The sequence below is a fragment of the Octopus bimaculoides genome, chromosome 14, assembly GCF_046866305.1.
Source record: "Octopus bimaculoides isolate indiv1 chromosome 14, ASM4686630v1, whole genome shotgun sequence".
Classification (NCBI taxonomy): Eukaryota; Metazoa; Mollusca; class Cephalopoda; order Octopoda; family Octopodidae; genus Octopus; species Octopus bimaculoides.
The window spans coordinates 5,427,943-5,453,679 of record NC_142941.1 but is presented as its reverse complement, the minus strand read 5'-3'; the positions used below and the strand labels follow the sequence as shown (position 1 = coordinate 5,453,679).

General features: G+C 39.1%; 1 protein-coding gene across 5 annotated transcripts in view; it reads left to right on the top strand.

The window, feature by feature from the left end:
* The window catches only part of LOC106868335 (uncharacterized), a 181,312-nt gene that overhangs the window by 111,594 nt on the left and 43,981 nt on the right, over window positions 1-25,737 (top strand). The window contains exon 1 of one of the 5 annotated variants that reach the window (XM_014913541.3): window positions 4,934-5,004. The exons of 3 other annotated variants lie outside the window; for them this stretch is intronic. The gene's annotated coding sequence lies outside the window, so the exon portion shown is untranslated. Of the gene's footprint in view, window positions 1-4,933; window positions 6,177-25,737 lie in introns of those variants that run through there. One more of the 5 variants, XM_089363165.1, reaches the window with a different exon arrangement.

The following is a 25,737-nucleotide window of genomic DNA, read 5'->3' as shown; positions in this document are numbered from 1 at the left end:
TTATTAGTTATATATATATATATACATATATATAGACACATACACATTCTCATCAGCCATAATGGCAACCTGTCATCCATGCTCCAAGTTGATTAATTGCTCATTATACTTAGCAGTCTGGAACATTTGGTACTCGAGGTTATTAATTTAAATTCCATTAAAGAATTCTTGATCCACTTTTCTGGTGTTCCCACTCTGTCTTTCAGTTTATTACTATTGTAATAACACACACACAGACACACACACACACACACACACACACAGATATATATACACACACACACACACACACACACACACATTCACAAGTTCTCAATACATGTTGTTTCACTCCTTTTTTTTCCTTTTTTCATTTGTTGAGTTTGAGGAGGGGGGCAGTGCCCATGAGCTTGCAAGCTATCAGATTGCACTGAACTTGACACTTAATTTTCTGTTTAAACTGTTGTACCAACACCTACAGAAAAGACATGAGCTGGCAGATTCCTGAGGGCCAAGGACTGAGCATGGTAGTTAGTGTAGGGTCCCAGTGTGGTTGGATGCAGTTAAGTTGATGAAAGGTAGTGAGACGAGTGAGTGGCAGATGCTAGAATGGTAGAAACAAACTCTAAAGAACAGAGCTCATGATAGTAGCAATAGACAAGCCAGAAAGAGAGACGACAGCAGACCAGTGGGTCAGAAGGATGTGACTAAACCCCATTTAGTTGAGTGGTCCTTCACTGTTGGTCTTTTTTGCTGAACTGCGAAGTTACGGGGACGTAAACACACCAAACATAGACACACAAACATCATCATCATCATCATCATCGTTTAACGTCCGCCTTCCATGCTAGCATGGGTTGGACGATTTGACTGAGGACTGGTGAAACTGGATGGCAACACCAGGCTCCAATCTAATTTGGCAGAGTTTCTACAGCTGGATGCCCTTCCTAACGCCAACCACTCAGAGAGTGTAGTGGGTGCTTTTACGTGTCATCCGCACGAAAACGGCCACGCTCGAAATGGTGTCTTTTATGTGCCACCCGCACAAGAGCCAGTCCAGGGGCACTGGCAACGATCTCGCTCGAAAACCCTACAAAGGCCAGTCAGGCGGTACTGGCAAAGGCCACGCTCATCTCGCTCGAGAAACCTCATGTGTCACCTGCACAAGAGCCAGCCCAGGGGCACCAGCAACGATCCCGCTCGAAAATATATATATATATATATATATATATATATATATATATATATATGTATGTATCTATGTATCTATGTATCTATGTATGTATGTGTATATATTATACGACAGGCTTTTTTCAGTTTTCATCTACCAAATCCACTCACAAGGCTTTGGTTGGCCCGAGGCTATAGTAGAAGACACTTGCCCAAGGTGTCATGCAGCGGGACTGAACCCGGAGCCATATGGTTGGTAAGCAAACTACTTATCACACGGCCACTTGGCTCTGAAGGGACACTGAATTAATTACTGGGGCCCACCCTGCCACTCTTATTCCTCCCAGATGCTGTGAATCACTGTTGGAAGCCTATAACTATTGGTACTTTTGTCCACCATTTGTAATAAAATTAAAAAACATAGAAATGCTATCACAAAAGCCCTCTCCACTCCTAGATCAATTACATTCAATTATATTGTCATTCAGGAACCCAGTTAAGCTGTGATTATTGTTTGCTCTAAAAATTTCACATATGCTAGAAACACCATATGTTCTCTTTTTGTTATTAATATTGTTTTTATATCATAATTTTCTGTTTGTTGTTCTAGAATATAGTTTCACTCTGTTTTGTCATTGCTTGTTGCTGACATTGTAGCTGTGTGGTAAGAAGCTTGTTTCCCAACCACATGGTTCCAGGTTCAGTTCCCCTGCATGGCACCAGGGGCAAGTGTCTTCTATTCAAGCCTTGGGTCAACCAAAACCTTGTGAGTGGAAAGAAGCCCTTTGTATGTATGTGTGTGTGTGTGTGTGTCTTTGTATCTGTTTTTGTCCCCACCACTGCTTCACAACTGATATTGGTGTGTTTTTATGTTCCTGATTCTTACCAATTTGGTAAAAGAGACTGAAAGAATAAGTACTGGAGTTGATTCATTTGACTCAAAAATTCTTCAGGTTGCTGCTCCAGCATGGCTACAGTGTCACCCTGTGTAAGACATTATCTAATTATCCAATGTATTCTTTGATTTCTCAAGATACAAGAGAGTGGGATTTGAAATAAATTTAACTGCTATTTTTAGCATGTCGAATGACAACTTAGCGGTCCCCTTGTCAGTCTCATTATCAAAGCAACATGTAAGATGGCTAATTAGTAAAATCATTAGCTACTCTCCCTTCTCTGACTTCTTTGCCCACAGCAAATATATAACCTAGGGTCCTCCTTTTTCTGAAATTTGTCCCTCTAACTCTGTGCACACAACCTGTCCTCTTAAAAGCCAGCGATTGAACTACTATGTGGTTGCTTGACCTGCATAACTAGCAACTAAATCTCCCTCAAATCTCACCCTTTTTGTCTTAACAAAAAGAGGTAAAACACAACAGATACCGTAGCTCAGAGTACACTATGACATCATCATCATTTGGCATCTGCTTTCCATGCTGGCATGGATTGGACGGTTTGACTGAAATCGGTAAGCTGGAGGGCTGCACCAGGTTCCAATCTGATATTGCAGAGTTTCTACAGCTGGAATGTCCTCCTTCATAGATTTGTCAACTTGAGGCATAAACCAACAATAACAACAAACAAATAAGTTCAAAAAAGGAAAAAGACAAAAAAAAACAACAACAAAAAACAACAACGTGAGGACGTGATACAGATTGTGTTACTAGACGCTCGGGAAAGGAAAGAAAGAGAATTTGACGTTTCGAGCGGAGCTCTTCGTCGGAAACAAGGAAAGTTCAAGGAAGGGAAAAATGGAGGAAGAAAAAATCGCCAACGATATCCACGAGGTTACAAATTTGTGGATTTGTGTGTTGGTACGTTGTTCATCATCAATGTTACGTAGAGGGGTAAGCAGGAGCAGAGACAAGAGATGATATGACCTTCATGCATTTCCTACGAAAATTATTAACATCGTTAGTGAAGTGAGACGGAATCCATGCTAGTTTTACTTCCATTGTACAACACATTACCCTGATTATTCAGTATTTATTCATCATTTATTTATATCTGGCCTCAACGTATATGGGACTAGCTTCATCATCATCATCGTCATCATCATCATCATCATTTTCCATCCCCACGCTCGTCGTCCTCACAAAATGAACAACCATCGTTTTGCTTGGTTGCCCTTTTCTATCCACCCCACTGCAACAACCCCACACCAACGCCACCCCTGGCTTCTCCTGAACAATACCACCACCACCTTTACCCTAATTTCTGCATTTGAGAACCCCCTCTCTCTCTCTCTCTCACTTTCTCTCACTCTCTCTCTCTATCTATCTATCTATCTCTCCCTCTCCTCTCTCTCATGCGACGTGACAGTCACACAGGAAAACAGACATTTTATGTATATATTTGAACTATTGAAACTATTAGTGGTATCTCCAGACAGGACACACACACACACACACACACACACAAGCACGCACATGCACACGCTCCATACATTCACACACACATACACACCCCCATATATTTTCTCAATCGTTTTAACTTCCTTCTCAATTCTCATAAAACTCCACCCATATATACATATATATATATATATATATATATATATATATATATATATATATATATATATAAGATTTTTCCATAATGTACACGTTTGATAGTTTTTTTTAGTGTGAATACACACGTATGTGTGTTTGTGTGTACATGTGTGTAAATATATATATATATATATATATATATATATATATATATATATATATATTTACACACATATATCTGTACACACAAACACACATACGTGTGTATTCACACTAAAAAAAACTATCAAACGTGTACATTATGGAAAAATCTTAATTTGCCGCAGAGTTCTCTTTCTCCTCCTCCTCCTCCTCTTTTCCCGCTCTCACCACATTTCCACCCTCTCTCTCTCTCTCTCTCTCTCCTCCTTCTCACCCTCTTATTCTTCATTTCTCTATCTCTTTCCCAACCTCAATGTAAATGTCACCTCTCCATTCTCTTCCTCTCTCACATTACTTTCTTTGCATCTTTTATTCCGTCGCTCCCTTGACTCTCTCATTTCCTCTCTCTCTCTCTCTCTCTCTCTCTCTCTCTTTATTTTCTCACTTCCTTTATTCAATCGCTTCGGTTTAATTCCCTTCATTATTCTCACAAACTCATCCTCTTTCTCTAAACTTTAAAATTATAAATACAACCCACTTTCACAAATATAATTTTCCTCCCTCTTACTCCCGCGCGAAATAAATTTTAACATTAGACTCTCTCTCTCTCTTTCTTTTTCAATTGCTTCTCTTTCTCTCCTATTTCTATTTTTTTCAAGACTTCTTTCAGACTTTTATCAAACCCCTCTCTTTCAAACATCTCTTCTTCACTCTCCCTCTTTTTTCAGCTGATAAAAAAACTCTTCTCATTGAAACTTCTCTCTCATTTTTCTCTTCCTACACCTCCCTTTAAACTTATATAGGTCACTCCTCCTTTCAAATTCCCGTAATAATCCCTCTCTTTCTTTCTATCACCCCTCCTCCCCTTTTGTCATACATACACTTTCTCTTTTCTTTTACCACTACCCCCCCCCCCTCACAATGTCTTCTTCATCGCCAGATTTCTTCTCTTTCTACTTCTTCCCCCTCTTTTACTTCTTTATCTCTGTCTCAATGCGAACATTACTCTTCCCTCACCTCACATTGATCGTTTACCTTTCTTTTCCCCCCCCTCTTCACAAAAAAAAAATCACCTCCCACTCTGTCAGTGTCTCTTATACATAAACACACACACACACACACGCGCTCACGTATACACACGTACATAGTCCAGTGCCATCTAGCGGCAGCAATTGACAATATCGCCATCAGTTCTCGTCCTTCTTGACCAGCTTCAACAGGTGTGAGTATCTCTCGTTCGTTCTAGACTTACTGTTGTGGTTGATGTTATTTTCAGAGCAGCACTGATCGAGCACATTTATAATCAGATCCGTTCCATTCCTGACCACCCCTTACTGTATCTAGTATTACACTATCCAGTGTCACTTTTGTTTTATTCAGACGGTTGGGTGTGACTGAGGCAGATTTGGTTGCTCTATCTGACATGTCTGTCATTCAATCGGAGACTCATTACTAAGGTTGTTATTGTTGTGAAATATCATCAATGCCGGTACATTTTAGTCGCATCTGACGATTTTCTCTGGAAACAGTTGATAGTTTTCTTCGTTAGACATAGAAAGAGATTGCTTTCTACCTGTGTATATTGATTATATTGGTGGGGCGATCTTGCCTATTTCGGACTGGTATCGAAAGGTCGCCGATTGGTGTTGTTTCTCCTTTGGTCGAAACCATTCTAGCCACGACCTTTCCGCCTTATATATAGGGACTAATTGCATAACCCAAAGTGTCCCACACGTACACACACTTTTTAAACTATACATTTTGTTTTTGGAGAGATTAGGCCTTATTTCTAGCAGATCCAACGACCATATAAGGCACCCTAGTCTTCTATTATAATTTCATTCACATCTTGAATGCTTTATAAGAATATGAAATCGTCCCCGGTATTATTTGACTGGAACTTTATTTCATCGCTACAGCATGTTGACGTCGGTGGAGTTTGAACTTAAAACGTAACGAACCATAGCTAAATACCGTGTGGTATTTTGTTCGACTCTAACATACACCTGCCAAACCACGGACAGCCAAAGGTTAACACATCTCTGGGTTCTGCTTTCGAAATTACTAACGTTTATCTATAGATATACATTCATATACATGCGTACATACACACGCATACTGAACTGTCGTTTTGTTTACATATATGTTTACACACACACAGACACCTGTTACAGTTTGATGGTTTACAAACCACAGTGTTTCAACATTCTGCACTGCCGATCATACACTTACATATTTATTTCTGTGTTATTGTTTAACCCCAAGTCTGTTCCCGACCGAGCAGACATATATGATCAAAAACATTTCATCTCCCCGTTTTTTTTTTTAAGACAGCAGTTGATCTGAAGATTTGGTTACTGTTTCCAGCAGATCAAGTGACCGTGTCTGTTCTTGGTTAGTTTCTTTTTATGCCAGATTGTCCCTTCTTAGCGTCAACCAAATACATTTTGTCTGTATTCAGTTCATAGCTGCTCCAACAGTCGTGTTTCTGTGCGTGTTTATATAGTTTAATTTTTGATATTGAAAGCACTATAAGTATTTTTTCTCTCAAAACTAAACTTAAAACGTGTAATACAGGGAGCTGAAAACTTCAATTCACTGCAATTATCCATATAATTCGTTCACAAAAATGCTATGCACGAAACTCGAGCATCATAGTAATTACTACCTTTTTCTTTCATCGGTAAATGCTAGTATTCAAAGAAGCGATAATTAAACAAAGGACTCGATGTAAGACAGAGTCAAATATTATTTTTAAAAGAAGTTAAAAAATAAGTTGCCGATTACTTCGAAGTTTTGCTAAAGGCGCCTTATCAAACTGACTGTTTGAAAACATAGCATTTGTCAAAACTTCAAAGTAATTGTATAGATGTCAAAACCATATTATGCTACGTTTCTATTCAGTTGCCATGAATATCGGCAATAACAGAGCTGCAGTTGTCTATCTCCAATTTTAAGATGTGTGTGTGTGTGAGTGAAACTTATATTCTGTCTTGGTTAGGAATTTATATTTCATTATCTCACACCTTTTGCTCTCTTTAAAGCGCAGGTGCACTCAAGTATGTAGTTTCTTTATATCCCTCTGCTCTCCTCCAGCTCTTTCTCTCTCTCACATACTTTTCCTTCGGCTTTTTTTTTTTTTTTTTTTTGGTCTTTCAAACATGTATTTCTTTTTTCTCTCTCTCTCTTTCTCTTGTCTCTACGTCCTTCTCACACATATTTACTCACTCCTGTATCTTTCTTCCTCTCTCCAGTTGAGGTTTCTATCTCAGTAACACTGCAAAATACTACATCCAACACCAACCTACTAAATAGCCAGTCGCTTGTATCCACTTCTGTAGTAACTTTACAGGAAGGCATTGTAGTGAGTATCAGCACTATAATCTATACCATTGCTAAATTGCCACAGCATAGACAAGAGTCAATACCAACATGTTATGACAGACACTTCAGCTCAGTACTAACAGAACAATTGTTGTCAATGCAGACACTAGAGATATTAATGGTACTTTTAGTATTGCAGCCAATACCAACACTGCAGATACTACAGCCAATAGTAACACTGCTGATACTACAGCCAATACTGAGAAAAGTGTCTATATAGTGGTTTAACTTACTAGAAATAGCAGCCAAACCTGCCTTAATTCACATCATTCCATCTTAAGCTATATTTAACTTCTGAGCCAACAAAGGAGCCTCTATAAGATCACTTGACATGCTACAAACAACTGCCAAATGACATCCTATTCTCTTTAAAACTGAACAAATTGGATTATGTAATTCTAGATATTTAAGATGGGATGGTCACAGATAGAATAAGTTGATAGAATACAACAATAACATTTAGATTATAATCGAAATTACACATATAGTGTCGAGAAAAAGTCATTAGCATTAGATTTGTTGATGTAGTTGTAGAAACACTGTCTGATGGGGTGGTCATGTTTAAAATGTCTTTAAGTCTGTCGAATCAGTGCTAAACAGCAACACCGCTGTTAGTATTAACAGTACAGGTGATAGAGGGGATCATTGGTTAACACAGGATCAGTATTGTAGCAGGTGTCGTGTTGTTTTTTAATTACCTCCATCCATGGAATTTAACACTGAATGATGAAGAATGAAACTTTCTTATCTATAGGCATAAGGTTACAAATTTGAAGGAAGCAGTTGGGTGATTAAATTTACCTCAATTCTTGGCTGGTACTTTTACTTTAGCTATTCCAAATGAGTGGAAGGCAAAGTGAGCCTTGGCAGGATTTGAACTTGAAGTATAAATGGTTATAACCAAATACCATAAGGCATTTTGTCTGATGCACCACTATCATCACCATAATGTTTCTAACAAAAGCACAAGGTTAGAAATTTGTGGGAACGGGGGTTATCTAATTCACCCTCTCACTGGTACCAGAAGGTAAGAAGCTGTAACTAAATACCACAACATAATAATAATAGCTTATCTAAGGCACGAAACACATCCTCTGGGAGGAAAAATGATCATCATTTAATGTCTATTCTCCATGCTGGCATGGGTTAGATTGTTCAACAGGAGCTGCAGAGCTGCCCCAGGCTCCACTTGTCTATTGTGGCATGGTTTCTATGCCTGGATGCCCTTCCTAACACCAATCACTTTACAGTGTGTACTGGGTGCTTTAAATGTGGCACTGACATGGGACCCAGTCTTATTTTCTTTAGTAGAAAGAGATGAGATATGAACACAGGATGCATAGAGTTGAAGATATGCTGTCAGTGCTCTGACATTTTGCCAACAGTCCCACCACTGGGGATGATAATGAAAGGATAAAAAAACAAAGTTGGCTTCAATGAGATTTGAACATAGAGTACAGAGTCAGAACAAATAGCCATTCTATCCAATGCTTTAATGACTCTACAAAACTGACACTAGCATTGATTCTCAAAATATTTGATTTCCTTTGGATTAGTTACAAATCATGGTGACATTTTAAAATATGACACTTGAAGATTCGTCTGGCAGAGTTTCGACCATCTCATCAAAACACTGCTACACTGTGTTTGTTTAAAGTGTCACTGTGTAGTCATCTTCATTATGTAACAATGGTATGTCTGGTATGCATCTCCTACATTTGAGACAGTGCTGCAGCTACACATACGAACATCCTTAACAAACTATCCCCCCTGCTAAAAAGACACCTAAAATTGCTCCCCAATGTACGCTATAAACATGGTTGTCTCCTTTCTTTATCTTTCCTACTTCTATTACAGTGACTTCTGCTGTATGCAGCTGGCTAGTCCCATGCAATTTCCGCTTATGTACATCTCATCTCGCCCTTATTATGCTCTCCTCTTCAGGTTCTGCATTTATCATTTCATTCAGTCTTTCCTCCTCAAGTGAAGGCACGTGGCCTGATGGTTAGGGGCATGCAGCTCACAATCATTAGGTTGTGAGATCAATTCCTGGCCACACATTGTGTCCCTGAGCAAGACACTTTATTTCACATTGCCCCAGTTTAACCAGCTGGCAAAAAATGAGTTGTACCTGTAATTCAAAGGGGACAGCCTTGTCACATTCTGCATGCCACGTTGAATCTCCTTGTGAACTATGTTAAGGGTACGCATATCTGTGGGGTGCTCAGCCACTTACACATCTTTTCACAAGCTGGATGTTCTGTTGATCAGATCAACTGGAACTCTCCAGCCTCATAACTGATGGAACTCTCAGAGTTTTTCCCCCACATTGAACATCAGCCCGCTCAAATTCCCTCCGGCCCCATGTCTTTCCTGCAATCATCAAAAGTTAGCAATTCAAGTGGAACATTCATCTCACTGGTCTTGTTCTGTGGGTCTGCAAAGGCCAAAGCATTGCCCCTTCTTCCCAGACCAAATCAATAAGAAAGGGAAAGTGATATAGCGACTTGCATTAACTCAGTATATGACTGGTATTCAATTCATTGATTCTGAAATGCCAACTCCAGCTGGATTTGATCTCTAAACATAGAAGACTACTACTCTATGTTGATTTATTGTGTCAATATTTGTAGTAAGTGGTGATGGTGGTAGTAGTGATAGTGGTGATGGTGATGGTGGTCTGTTGTCACTGTTTAGCCCCGTGTCAGCCTTGAGTCAGCAGACCAATGAGCAAGAGAGTTCAGCCGTAGCCATTCCATCCTTTTTTCGCATCTAGGATTATGTTGTCTGATCTATCTTACATTTTTTTTAAGACGGTAGGGTTTGATTTGAAGGTATTTGACTGTTATTTCTAACGAGTTGAGTGATTGTACAGGAGTCCCTTCATTGCCTCATGGTCTGTGCACTTCAGTTGGTGAACCATCAAACTGTTTATAGCAGTGATGATGACTGTCGGTACTATAAAAGTGGTCTGATGCTCCACCAACTGAAGTGTACAGGTTATAAGCCAGTGAAGGAGCTTCTGTGCAATCACTCAACTTGCTAGAAATAACAATATAGTAGTGGTGATAACTGTCAGTGTGAAGGCGCATGGCTAGAGCATCAGGCTCACAATCATGAGGTAGCGAGTTCGATTCCCAGACCGGGCTGTGTGTTGTGTTCTTGAGCAAGGCACTTTATTTTCATGCTGCTCCAGTTCACTCAGCTGTAGAAATGAGTTGCAACATCACTGGTGCCAAGCTGTATCGGCCCCTTTGCCTTTCCCTTGGATAACATCAGTGGCATGGGGAGGGGAGGCTGGTATGCTGGTCTTCCATAAACAGCTGTGCCCAGACTTGTGCTTCAGAGGGTAACTTTCTCGGTCCAATCCCATGATCATTCACAACTGAAGGGAGTCTTTACGCTGATGGCTGTCAGTGGCAGGGGTGGTTGAAATAACTGTGGCTGTTGGGTGATGGGCAACACCAATTGGGGAGACTACCAGCCATAGGATTTACCAGGGAACCCTAGCTTTATAAAGTAAAAAATGGAAAATAAACTTGTTAAGCTGGTGGGTTGGCTGAATCATCCTTAGAACATCAGACAGACAAAATGCTTTGCAGTTTTTATTTATGATGCTTCATGTTCTGAGTTCAAATCCCACTGGGGTCAACTTTGCCTTTCATGGTTGATAAGAGAAAGTACCAAATATTGGGGTTGTTATTATCAACTTCTCCTTCCCGCTCAAATGTGTGACCTTATACCTATATTAGAAATTATGTAAGTGCCAGGAATAATAGTGTGTGTGTGTGTAACTGAATTGTCTAAGACACACATCAATAAAAACTGCCTCTTGTATTCAGTGAGTTAGTTCTGTGATATTTGGTGTTACTGTAATATTTTTAGCCCGAGACTTGGCTATAACAGCAGTTCTCATGAGGTGGGGACCACTTATGGAGTCACCTACGAGGAATGGAAAGGGGGAGGACCAAGTACCCATGTTTAATAAAATTATGATGGTTTTAAACATTTTAAACTTGTCCAACACTGGCAAAGAAAGACATTCGGATGCAAAAACTTCCATCATCCCATTTATAAAAAATAATGGGGTGGGGAACGAATTTTCACTAATACTTGATAGTGGCGGGGTGGCTGGCATTTTGTCAGTTTAAAAACTACTGGGCTAGGCTGGACTATCAGGCTAGGATAACCCATGCTAGTGATTGTAACAGCAGTGGTGGTGGTGGTGGTTGCGGTGACAGTGGTTGTGTCACTGGGCGTTGTAGCAGTAATAATAGTAATAATAATTATAAGGGGGAAGGAGGCAGGTTATGACATCAGCAGCAGTAATTGGTTGTTGTTGTTGTTGTTGTTAGTCATAGTAGCTGTAGCAGTCTATCACAGGCTGACAATAAAAGACTACCCTGAAGTGAACTAGTTTCACTGTAGATATTATATAGTTTTATTGATTCTTGCAAGGAAGCTTCTCTCGCTATACCCACTATACTTAACCCACAGCATTTATTTATATAAAGCTCCCTTGTTTAGTTTAGGGATTAGTCACTCTCATTGACCCCTGACAGCAATCTTGGAACTCTCCTACTGCTCCTCCTCCTCCTCCTCCTACAGAAGCCTTTAATCTCTTACCTGCTATCTGAAGATCTTGAATGTTGCTCTTCATTTTCATACTCCCTTGCAGGATTACTGGTATTATTTTTATCTCTGCTGGACAAATAGGATGTCAAGTTGACCTAAGCAGAATTTGAATTGCCATCTCCCATCCTATACATGTGTGTGTGTGTGTGTGTGTTTTCTTTTACTGGTTTCAGTCATCTGACTGCAGCCATGCTGGAGCACCACCTTGAGGGGTTTTAGTTGAACGAACCGACACTAGGACTTATTTTCTAGTAGTACTAGAAAATAAGTCCAAACCACTAAGTTATGGGGACATAAACACACAATACCAGCTGTCATGCAGTGAGGGGACGTGGGGACAAACACACACACACATACACACTTATGCTAAATCTCCTTTACTCTCTTCAAGTTCTTGTTCCAAGCCAGATTAGCCCTTATCAAGTAAACTTATAGTCAAAGACATTCCATCCTTAGTCATTTTGTCTTTGTGTGTGTATATTTAGGGCTATATCATCAAACGTGTCCCTTTTTTAAACATGATTGTGTGTGTTTGGCAAATTTGCTGCTATTTCTAGCAGGTCGGGTAGCCTGATAGTGCCCCTTTCCCCTCACTGGCTCGGAATAAGATATATCACATTAGCTGTATGAATAGCCAACCCTTTTACTTTTCTCATAGTATATCTGAAATATAACAAACTATCTTATTTAACCCTTTAGCATTTAAACTGGCCATATGCAGCCCAAATATTCAAACAGCTAGGTTTGTCCTCTCACACCTATCCTACAATGTCGTTCTAAAAATAAACACTTACATCATCAAAATCTTGAAAATATGAGATGCTTCAAAACAATGTGAAGAAACAAGTTCTACGTGTGGTTGAGAAAACTGAATTCTAAAGGATCAAATCAAGAAGTGCGTGTGTGTGTGTGTGTCATTATCGTTATTCTAACATCCACTTTTCCATGACTGCATGTGTGAAACAAAGTTCATTGCAGCGGATTTTCTAACCCTCAACCATTTCCGTGAAAGTTCATGGCTCAGTAAATAGAGCATCAGGCTCACAGTTATGAGGAAGTGAGTTCAATTCCTGGACCAGGCTGTGTGTTTTGTTCTCGAGCAAGGCACTTTACTTTTTCATGTTGCTCCAGTTCACTCAGCTGTAGAAATGAGTTGCTTTGTCACCGGTGCCAAACTGTATCAGCCCCTTCGCCTTTCCCTGGGATAACATATCAGTGGTGGGGAGACAGGAAGCTGGTATGCACGGGCGATTGCTGGTCTCCCATAAACAACCTTGCCCAGATTTGTGCCTTAGAGGGTAACTTTCTAGGTGCAACCTCAAGGTCATTCTTGACTAAAAGGGGGTCTTTACCTTTTTATATAAAAAGATACTTTTTGTTTTTATTCTTTTTGCTTGTTTCAGTCATTTGACTGCAGCCATGTTGGCGCAGGGTGTTAGTCGAAGAAATCAACCCCAGGACTTATTCTTTGTAAGCCTAATACTTATTCTATCAGTCTCTTGCTGAACTACTAAGTTATGGAGACATAAACACACCAGCATCAGTCGTCAAGTGATGGCGGGGAACAAACAAACACACACAAATATATATTTATACAACAGGCTTCTTCCAGTTTCTATCTACCAAATCCATTTGCAAGGCTTTGATTGGCTTGAGGTATTAGTAGAAGACACTTGCCTAAGGTACCACGCAAGTCTCTTGTTGGATGGCAGAATCAATGTGATACAGCGTACCTTTGAATTGCAGGTACGATCCATCCAACAAGAGACTTCTCTCCATTTTCCTTCTACCTAATTTCACTCTCAAGATATGGGTCAAATTGAGTCTATTAAAAAATGATATTTACCCAAGATGCTTTGCAGTGCATTTGAACCCAGGACTTTGTAGTTGCAAAATACTCTTCTTAATCATTCCATCATACTACAGCTGTGTGTGTGTGTGTGTGTATTGTTGTAAGTCGTCAGTTTAAATTCTCCACCTGCTCCTTGCTTGCTTTTAGTGGAGTTCTTTTTGTCACTCCGTCGCATGCTTTCAGAGCCAGACTTTCTCCTCATTTGCTCTCCAGCCACCTATATTAAACAGCAGATGTTCAGGCTGGGTATCAATGACATCAGTCTCACCAGTCAAGGACAAGAGATAGAGGAGAGTTTGCAACAGTCTAGAGCATTGCCCCCATCCCCCACCTCCTCCATCCTCCTCTTGCTCTAACTTATATAAAAGTGAAAGAATAGGATTTATTTGCCTCTCTATTTATTTTCTTATTGTCCTCAATTTTTCCAGACCTCCTCTTTCTATCATAGAATACGTTGATCTCATGGATCTGCAAACTCTGCAAAATACCTGACAAAATTCTCTGTGGAATTTCGTAAGGGTTTTTTTTTACATTGAGTAGAAATCCTTCCACATTCAACTGCTTTCTTTTCGTCTTGTCCTGCCACTGATTAAATCGGTCGAGTGGAAAGTTACAATATTTTCAATAATTCAACTCATACACTTAGATATTTAATTTATGGATTGTTCTTAACTGTTCGGTCAGCAGAAACAGAACTGAGCAGAAGATATCAACATTGGTTAGTAGTCAAAAGCAACACTACCAATTTCTGTTTTTAGCTAGGACTCTCTTCTAACAATGAAACAAATGGGTGCAGCTGTTTGGATGCTGATGATGTGGCACAGCTGACTAAGCTTTCAGCCTGTTTTGCCAGCAGTACACTTTGGTGCTGGAGGCAAACACACATGTGCACACACATGCACAGAAATATATACACATATACAGATAGAGTGAGAGAGACATTACAGTTTATTAATAGAACACAATTAGCATAAACACTTTTCCTCTCCTCATACACGTAAAGAGAAATATGCCCACATGCATAAACAGGGAGAGAGAACAAGAGAAGCATTTAAACGTCTGCTGTCAAATAAGTCAGCATTGAATCAGAAATGCCAGACAGCTCTGCCAAAACTTCTTACATCTCATCAACTTTGTTGCCACCACAAGCTATCTCCAGCTTCCCCAGGGTGCAGATATTTTCCTTACTCCTGGGGTAGATAACATTCAACATCTTAATGTCTGCTTTCCATGTTGGCATGGGTTGGACGGTTCGACAGGAGCTGGCAAGGCGGGAGAGTTGCATCAGGCTCCTATTGTCTGTTTCGGCATGGTTTCTACGGCTGGATGCCCTTCCTAACACCAGCCACTTTACAAAGCATACTGGGTCCTTTTACATAGCACCAACACACTTGTTTGTCATGTGACATCAACACAAGTGCTCATTATGTGGCACCAGCACAGGTGATTTTTACCTGGCACCAGTATAATCTTGTATGCTTATTCGTCTCTACTTAGATACAGTGAATGAGTTTTCTCAGGTCAATGCCTCAACACATCTTGCACTTCTTCATCGTCTGTTTCATAAGGTTCAACCACTTAAGATCAGCATTCACCACTTCTACCATGTCTTGCTCAATCTTCCTCTTGTAGTGCTTGATACTTCTTTACCCAACAGTCTTCCTCCATACACATCACATCTTCATAGCAGCACAGTCTTCTCTGATGTACACTACATCCGATTCCTCTCATGCCAGTTTTCCTTTCAACTCATTTGTGCTCTCTTATACACTTTAACACTGTACATCAAGCAAAATATGTCAGTCTCACTTCTTTCCAACCATTATATACCCTCCACATTTAGTGTCATGTTTCACTATCATGCAACTTTCTGCTTCTCACGTAAGCATCATACAATTTTGCCTTTCACTCAGTGAGCCAGTCCCTTTGATGCTAATAGAGTTAATAGCTCTCTGAACTAAACCACTCTCATAGTCTATCTATGGTGTTTTCAGAACACCCAGTACTGTTGAATAGGTCACCTGGGTACAGACATTGTGTACCACTTTTAGAGATCTTACCAGGTATTTGAAAGAATTCATTTTATGGCTGTCCTTCCTGCTAACTACTGCTGTGCATCCGCTATTTACAAATTCCTTCCTTTCCCTTGGCTGTCATTATGTCATTTCAAACTTTGGGCACCCATCGTTCACATTTGGTAAACAATATAGAATCTCTACAAATAGCTTTTCTGCATGTTAAGCAATGACCATATCTCAGATGGCAGCAGAGTTATGTATCCTTTTCTAGATACATATATATATATACATATATGTATCACACACACAGATTAATGTTATCTCATTGATGGCAACTAGTACTATATTTCACTTTTTACCCAATTTTTAAAACTTTCTTTTATTGCCTTTGTATTTTACTTTCTTTCTTGAAGTTTTGATAGGTTTGGTGTGAGTGTGTATATATATATATCATACATATATTTATGGTTCCACTCTGCACTTCTGCACGTAAAATAGAAGGATATGTGTATGTGTGTATGTTCTCATTATGGATTGAGAAAGAAGAAGAGAGGAGGTTGTGGTTCAGAAACTATTTCCTGTCAGCAATGTTTAACTAGACTAATATAGGATTGTCCGACTCATTGGTTATGATCTATTCATTGACAGCTGAGCCACTTGTGATAGTGATGGAGGTGTTGTTGCAGGTTCAGACTATAGCAGGAAGGGGGCACCAAGTGCAAGGTATATGGGTAGGTCTTGCATGTGGGAGAAGAGGAGGAGGAGGAGGAGAACAATGACAGGGGAGAGTTGCACAGCTCATAGCTTCTAGAGACCTTGTTGGCTCAGAAGAGGGGTGTGGTTGAGTTAGATATAGACATGTTTGTCTGTGGAACTTGTGTGTGCACACATATGTTCATATGTATTCGTTATTTAAGCCTATAATTACATGATTATCCAATATGTTCTTCCCTTATTTGAGATAGTAGGATCTGATTTAAGGAAGATATGACTGCTATTTCTAACAGGTTGCTTGACTACATACAGGCTTCTAGCTTGTGGCTTCTGTTTGTATTTTATTTATCCATGTACAACAATCTGTGTAAGTGTATGTATGCATATATATATATATATATATATATATATATATATATATATTTGAAAAGATTTGTAAAAGTACTACACGAGTAAGTAGATATTGAAAATGAATAAAAATGTTAACCTTAGTGTTAACCTTGCAAAAACCACTGACCTAGTAAGTAGGAAGGCAGACAAATCACAAATCCCTTCAGAAAGATGGCCCTGCTCAATCTGTAGAAAAGCTGTAGATAGAAACTCCATAAGATGCACCTAGTGTAAGCTTAGGACACATAAAAGGTGCAGCAATATCAGAAGAAGGTTAACAGGGAAAATATCTTTCGTATATGGAAGATGCGCAGGTACAATAAATGCTGGAAATGTGCAGAAGATAGACTCCAACTGCCAGGGGGCAAGCTAGAGGTAGTAAATAGCTTCCGTTATCTAGGTGACCAAGACAGTAGCGGAGGTGAATGCTCCAAGAGCATGGCTGTGAGAATAAGATTAGGCTGGGCAAAGTTCAGAGAGCTCCTACCTCTGCTGGCAACAGAGACCTCTCTCTCAGAGTGAAAAGCAGACTGTATGATGCCTATGTGTGAACAACCATGCTACATGGCAGTGAAACATGGGCTGTGACTGCTGAGGACATGCATAGGCTTGAAAGAAATGAAGCCAGTATGAAATCGTAGTCATGGCTGGTGTTGGTGTCACGTAACTGGCACCCTGGTTGCTGGACATTTATGAAATGATTTTTATCAAGACTGACAAACTGTCTTAACAAAGACAAGCAGAGAAATATTGTAATCTTACATATCCCTGAAAAGATGGAATGGCCATGGTCGGAATGAGTTTTGTCAAAGGTTTACTTAATCAAAGCCGGCTCGGGGCTAAACAACATCAGCAAGCATTGCTAGTTTTTTCCTCAGGTTCTAGTTTTGGGGTGACACACTTCAGTTTGTCACTCGAGTCCCCTTTTACCCTTTAGGTTTGTTATTCGAGTTCTCTTTGCAGTATTTCACAAAAATGAGCCAAAGCCAAAATATTTCAACTCTTTTACTCGTTAATTTGTGTCTCTCTATGTTTCTTCCACTTTCTCATTCTTCCCCTCACTTTCTCTCTCTCTCTCTCTCTCTCAGTTGCACCCAAACATAAATGTGTTTTTAAATAGGTGACATTAGGAAAATTCTAACTCTCTAGGTAATTAACATAGCAGAAAAGTGTGTGTGTGTGTGTGTAACAAATGATTAGATTCTGCAGTTGTGTGTGTGTGTGTGTGAGAGAGAGAGAGAGAGAGTGTGGCACAATGCCACTTGTTGCAAAAGGAGTGACAGTTTATTCCATTGAAGGCAGTGCTGCAGCATGGCCTTATGTATGATGGCTAAAATAAACTAAGGAATTAAACTACCCCTGCTATCCCATTATATTACTGATACTCAATTTTATTTGCCAGAAAGGCTGAGGTTTTCTTTCAGGGTTTTTTATTGTTGTTTTTAACTCTTTCACTCCAACTGTGGACATGCGGGTATGTATGCGTAGTGGAAACTGCATTCTCGGTAAGCCAACGCTACTGTGTATATAGGAGAGACTTGCACTTTGCATTGGGTTAACATCGTCTCAGAAAATTTGAAGTGTTTTGAATCTATGAAGAGGAAGCTCAACCTTTCATGAAGCAGTCTTGGCTCTGTGAAGAATGTATGATTTCCATGAAAGATCATTTTAGATTGTCAGGTTTGGCATTTATTTGAAGATGAACTCAAAACAACAAAAATTGAGTGATAAGTTAGAGGAAATCTGTTAAATAATAAACCAACCAGTCATGTCAAATGCTGAAACCTGAATATTTTTAAAAATTGCCTTTTTTAAGTCAATTTATTGTAAAGGCCTTGCTGGGTCAGACTGAACCAATGGAAAAGTCTTCACTTTTTAAATATAGCAACCAAATTTCTTTCAAAGGAAATTCTATTGTCTTATAAAAACAAAATAAAAGACATACTGCAGTCCTAGATACATTATGTCTGGGGAAAAGACTAAGTGGTCATGTCTGGAACTAAACAGCAAATAAAGTGCCTTTTCATGGTTGCTTGACTTGTTAGAAATAGCAGCTTTATCTTCTTCAAATTCTCCACTACCACCACTGTCTTAATAGGTACACACTGGATAATGTTTTGTTTCATGTACTGTTTAAAAGAAAAAAAAAAGATAAGTTGATCCAGCTGCTAGAACCCTTTTTATAAAAGGTTTATCAGGGCTCACGCAATGTTAAAAAGAAACCCCCACCATTTGTGTTTTGAATTGATCTGTAGCACAATAGTCAATCAACTGCTTGATTTCATTCTTTTAATGATTCTATCAATGACAGTATGTACAGACACATGTGGCTGAGTATTCAGTGGACCAGAATCAGCATGACACAATATACAACATGGTTGGCCATTTGAAGGCAAAAATGCCCTGATGGTTTCCATGCAGTTTCATTCGAAATGAGATACTCTGCACTGAAATTAAACACTAGATTTCATGATTACTGAGCAAACATTTTAACCTCTTATCCATAAACATAATGTTGTAATCTGGGACAAGAGATTTGTAATTTTCCACATCTTAGAATGTGTGCGGCAGTTTCTTTAGATATGTAAATATACATCTAAATTATTGGAACGTGTCATCTTACAACTGGTTCACTCTTTTCTATCACACAATTGTCATCACTGGGAAATACTTCAGTCAAGAAACCTTTACATGGTCTCTCAATGTGCTAGAAGTAGCAGCAAAAATTCTCTAAAACCAAATTCACTGTCTTAAACAAGACAAAATACATTTGATGTTGTAAATCTAGAAACTTATGCTTGAAATACTTTGGATTTTCTCAATCAAAAGTGACCTTGGGCACTATAAAATGGCTTTATAGCTTAATAACAGTTCAACCAGGTGATGAGTACTGCCTTAAGCAGGGGAAATATAATGTAGACTGAAGGATAATGTAAGATTGGCTGCTTTGTATAGTTATGGGATAGCCTTGTTGGTTCATATTACAGCTAGACGGACTGAGCTGGTGTGTTAAGTGTAATACATAGTAATACAGCAGTATACAAGCACCACCACCTATTTTTAACCCGAACACACCCTAACTGTAATCTGAATAGGATATGTAGTATCATGGCCTAGGTAGGGTGTATATGTTACATTTTATGTAACACACTGGCCTTAGTTTTGTTAAGATGTGAGTATTGAAACATACTTCAAAAGAAGTGATGGGTTTAAATCTAAAACTTGTACCCCAGAGTTGTTATTATGTACCCTTAGCCAACCCAGACTTTTTATGGAACACAGACATTACACTCTAAAATGCTTAGTGGTTACATCAGATTTGACATAGAATACTTTAAACAAGGGGATGTTCTTTACATATAGGAGGTGTTAGTAATTAAGATAGTTACTTTTTGGCTCTGTAAAAACACATTTTGAATTATGTAATAGCTGTGAGGTTAAGGTGCTGATCATGTACACAAGTTCAGATTTCACTTTAGTTATTGTGTTGTTACTCTAAGCAAAGAATGGATTACTTTGACTTGTATCAATTTACTTAGCTGACCAAAACACAAGCTCCACTCCTTAAATCACTGTCGATTGATTAGTGGTAGACAAGGTCATATAATTATATAAGCAATTGCTACAATGTTGGAAAGGAGAAACTAATAGAATATAAATGTGTTTGTAATGTACATGAGTGTGTATTTTATCAATATTCATACTTCCTTCTGTATATTGTATGTCTATTCTTGCATGTATGTTAAATTATCAAATTTTAGCTCTGTTTTAGACTATTGAGCACCTTATTTTTATAAAGATATATTGAAAGATGTATTAGGAAATATATATGTTCATATGCATATATAAATTATATAAATGCATATATATGTGTGCATTGTATGTATAAATTTAGGTAGATAGATGCAGAGAAAGGAATATATAACATCTAAATTTGTACTACCGTTTTTCTCTCCACACACGTATTGTTTGTGCATATGTATGCTTGTTTATGTGTCTAGGTAATGTAGCTGTGTTTGTGTATGAATGTACAAGGAGGTGTATACACACATCACCATATACACTCACATTTTAGTGGGGTTTCTTTTAATTTGAGCTTTGTGGTTGTGGTAGGAAGATAATGGTGAAATTTAGCAGGTTTAATAACAGTTTTGAAAAGCTGGAGTCTTCAGAAGAAAAGTGAAAAGGTGTTTAGAGCAAAGAGTAGATTGTACCTCTCCATTTCTATTCATATCTTCTTTTCCCTCTCTCCTTCTTTTCTGCTTACACCCATTACCCCACCCCATACCATTGTCAATGGTGTTTAGCCTGGTCCTGGATCAGCCCTGATGGAGCATACCTATGATCAGAAGAATTCCAACCATGACCATTCTGTCTGTTTTGATTTTTTTGGGGTGAGGGATCCAAAATGTATCTAAGACTACATTATCCAATGTGTCTTCCTTTTCGTAAAGGTGGTAGAATGTAACATGAGGGGATTTGGCTGTTATTTTTAGCAAGTCAAACAATCCCTGTTCAGTCTCCCTCATTGGCTCATGTTGAGATTCAGTGTCCTATTTATGTAAGGAAGATGGGAACAATGGAGCCGAGATATTGTTGGTACTTTAGAGGTGGGTGAGACATTGTAGCTGTGTGTGTGTGTGGAGAAGTGACGGTTCTGACAAGGTGCATTATGTGTGGCGCATTAGTTACGTTAGCTGCGCAGTAACATGTCAGTACCATCTGCTTCTCACCACACACACACACACACACACACCATCATCACCTTTACCCCAACTCTCTGTTTCTCTGCAATGCTAAATAAATTGAAATAAATAAATGTTCAGACACGCTATATTGGTTGATTTCTCTGTTGATCGTTGACTCCACTGTTACTGTCATACACCTCCCACCACTACTACTCCTACCACTACCACCCAAACTATAATCATTATTATAATATAAGCATCAACTCCGTATTGTCATCATCATCATCATCACCATCATCACTACTAACTATAACACTACTTCTTATAATTGTTCCACTAACAGTAGTATCCGCCACCAACAGCAACACCACCACACTCAATGCCACCACCTCTACTAACTACAATCAGCATAAACAATATTTTTTAACCTCTTGCCAACACTACAACTGCTACTAACAGCCACTCCCACCACACAAACTAGTGTTGCTAGCACCGTTGTCGTCGTCGTCATCATCATCATCACTGTGCGAAGTACATCACTACTAATATCCCAACCAATAAACACCACAGCGATACCACTGCTGAACCACTTCCATCACTTATTACAGCCATAACTATTGCAGTCAACACCATAGCCACATAGCTACTATCATCTTCATAATCCTGATCAGAACAGCAAGCAATACCACAGCCATAACCAGTTCCACTTTCACCACCACCACCACCACCACCACCACCACAACCAACATCACTGTTATGATGATGTAAAGTACAGCTTCACTATGAATACCACTATCGCCACCATGCCGTCCACCAGCTCTACTGAAAAGCAGACTACCAGATATTGATCTATCAATAGCAACCAAATAAAGAACAATAGTTCCCATCATCTATTTTTCTTTTGTTTGAGCTCTGTTGTCTGACACTACCAATGCCACAACCAACACCACAATAGACAGGCTGTCCCATCTGTCCCTTTATAAGGACTTTTCTGTTGACTTGGTGCAAGATAGTTTATTATTGTTTAACCCTGTGTTAAGTGGGACTGAGCTGATAAATGATCAAAAACATTTCAACCCTGACCCTTTTATCTTTTAGGGTTGCATAGGGCTACGTTATCGATTGTATGCTTATGTAAGGCAGTAGAGCAGTGTTTTCCAATTAGAATGTAAGAGATGATATTTAGGGGTCTCATAAGGATTACCCTTGAGCTTGTATGTTTGCCGTTGGAGTAAAACATAGGGAGATAGGATGATGAGAGGTCAGACATAGCAAAATAAGGTTAATTTTAGGTCAATTATGGAGAAATAGAAGACAATAAGTGATGAGATCACAGATTCATTGTAAATTACTGCTTGTAGAAAGTGATTTAAGGCAGAGCAAACAATCACATGGTAACATCAGTATATTACAGGTACTTGTTTAATTCATCCTGGGAAGATGAAAGATAGAAGTTGATACCAGTGTGAATTGAACTTGGTCATGTGAGGTACAGAAAGACTCTTTTTAAAGCAATTTGTATGGTTTTACTACTTGCTAGTTTGTTTTGTACATTACTAAATATAACGGAAGTGTCTGACCTGATTGTCTAACTGGTTAATAAGAAGCTTACTTTACAATTACACGGTTTCAGGTTCAATCCCACAACACCTTAGCCTTTTTCCTGTCCAAAGCATTTTCATAGGTTTCTCCTAAACATCCTTGCTTGTACAGTTCTATATTTAAGAGATGAGGAATTATGTACATTATTTACATTTGACGGATATTTGTCCTCATCTTGTTTGTTGCTAACACACATTTCGGCTGATATACCCTCAGGTGATATTCATCAGGTGTCTTGGGGAAATTTCGAACCTGGGTTCTCATTCCTAAGGTATTTTTATTATTATTCAGGTCACTGCCTGGAATCGAACTCAGAATCTTGAGGTTAGTTGCCTGCGCTCTTAACCACTACACCATATGCCTGTGGGCAATTATGGAGTGAATTTTAGGGCTTGTAAATCTAATATTATGATCAAAGCATTCCAGCCATAACCATCCCATTTTCTTATTTAATATTCAAGACTACATTGTCCAATGTATCCTTCTCCTTTCAAGATCAAATGAGAGATTTGCCTGCTATTCCTAGCATATCAAGCAATACTGTATCCTGTTGCTTGAAAACGGTTGTGGCTGTGATGGTTCTAATCAAAGAATTACTTGTTCAATCTATATTCCTGTTACCGTGGTCATCATCGAATCTTCTTTAAAGGATATGCTGTCTTAAGATTTAGGGATTAAAGTATATGGTCTAAATAATACGGAATTTAAAGGAGATTAGGCTGCTTCAATAAACATGTCCTTGGTTCATTGTGAGGCATTAATGTGTTTTCCAATCAAACAGATTAAGATAGAATGTCCATGCAATGTTGGTGGATGGTAATAGATATAGTAATAGTATGGATATGATAAGAGTATAAGGGTGGGTTGCAGGAATGTGAGGTGTATGGTGTGGGGGTATAACAATGATTTCAAATTTTGACACGAGACCAGCAATTCCAGAGGAGTGGGGTAAGTCAATTACATTGACCCCAGTACTTAACTGGAGTCACTCAATGTACTTATTGTATTGACCCCAGGATGAAAGGCAAAGTTGATCTCAGCTGAACTTGAACTCAGAATGTGAAGTTGGACAAAATGCCATTAAGCATTTTGCCCAATGTGCTAGCGATTTTCTACTCTAGGCACAAGGCCCGAAATTTTAGGGAAGGGGGGGGTCGATTAGATTGACCCCAGTATGCAACTGGTACTTAATTTATTGACCCCAAAAGGATGAAAGGCAAAGTTGACCTCAGCGGAATTTGAACTCAGAACGTAAAGGCAGACAACATACAGCTAACGATTCTGCCAGGTCTCTGCTTTCATGTGGGGTTTAATACTATTTGCAAAATAGCTTTGTGTGTGTGTGTGTGTGTGTTGGGCAATCCAGCATAGAATTTGTATCTAGGGGGCAAATTTATCTGGCAGCTGTGATTGTATGAGTCAGCTGGGAAGGATGGTGGTTTCAAAAAAAAAAAAAAGGCATTGTATATGGGTGAACGTCGCAATGTACTGCTGGTATCACTCGAGCTTTCGGTCAGTTGGACATGTAGTTTTAGGGGTTGTGCAAGGATTTAGACATGCTGTGGGTCCCTTAATGTGTGTAACAATTGTAAGAAGTAGAAAGCAACAAAAAGGGAAACAATTAACCACCTGGTTTGAAAACTGAAGTTAGCTACCAGTGAGTAGGGAGCCTAACTCTGAATGTGTGGTAGAGTCTAGTGGTAGCTGGCTCTAGTGCTAAACCCAGCAGATGGCTTCAAACCAGAATACAAAGAAAGCTATAAAAGCAACGGATGATGATGATGACAATGATGACGACGACGATGGTCATGATGATGATAATAGTGACAATGGTGTTTCAAGAAATCCTTGACTTGACAGTGTCCTTAATAATCATTCTGAAACTATATTTAGACTGTGATGTTTTAGCCCTAGGTCAACCCCTGTTAAGCAGGCATGTAATCAAAGACATTCCGTCTGTCACCGTCCCATCATATTAGATTTATACAAGACTACATCATCAAATGTTTTCTGTAGTTAAAACATTAAGAATTGATTTGTGGGACAGTTAGCTGCTATGTCTATGTCGGACACCCACGTAGAAACTTCCTCACTGGCTAGTGTATCTGGGACTACATTATTCAATGTACCCTTCGTTTTCTTTCTCTGAGATAATAGGATGTAATTTGAGGGAGACTGACTGCTATTTTTTGCATGTCTAACGAATATGTAGCGGTTCTCTCGTTGGTATTTGTTTAGAAATGCGATAAGTATTTACCGAAAGAAGAAAGAACATGAGCGAAAGATAGACTGCACAGAGATAAAAATAAACTTCACTTTAGTGTATGTTTGGTGGTGGTGGTGGGAGAGGGAAGAGAAAGTGTCAGTGACAATCTTATTCCTCTCCTCTTACACATATATATATATATATATATATATATATTTACCAGTTCTGCTGCTGTTTACCGTACATGGCTTCTTTAACTTTTTGACTCACTGACTGACATTCCTCCCAACACCTCCTATTTCCATTTCACTACTCCCTCATCTCCCCTCTCTCTCGCTTGCTCTCTCTCTCTCTCTCTCTCTCAACTTCTGGTAATTATGTCTGTTTTAGATAAGAGGCAGGAGGCAGTGTGGAGCCTTGTTCTTTACGTAAGCACATGAACTTGGATTTTTCCCTACGTGTTGGA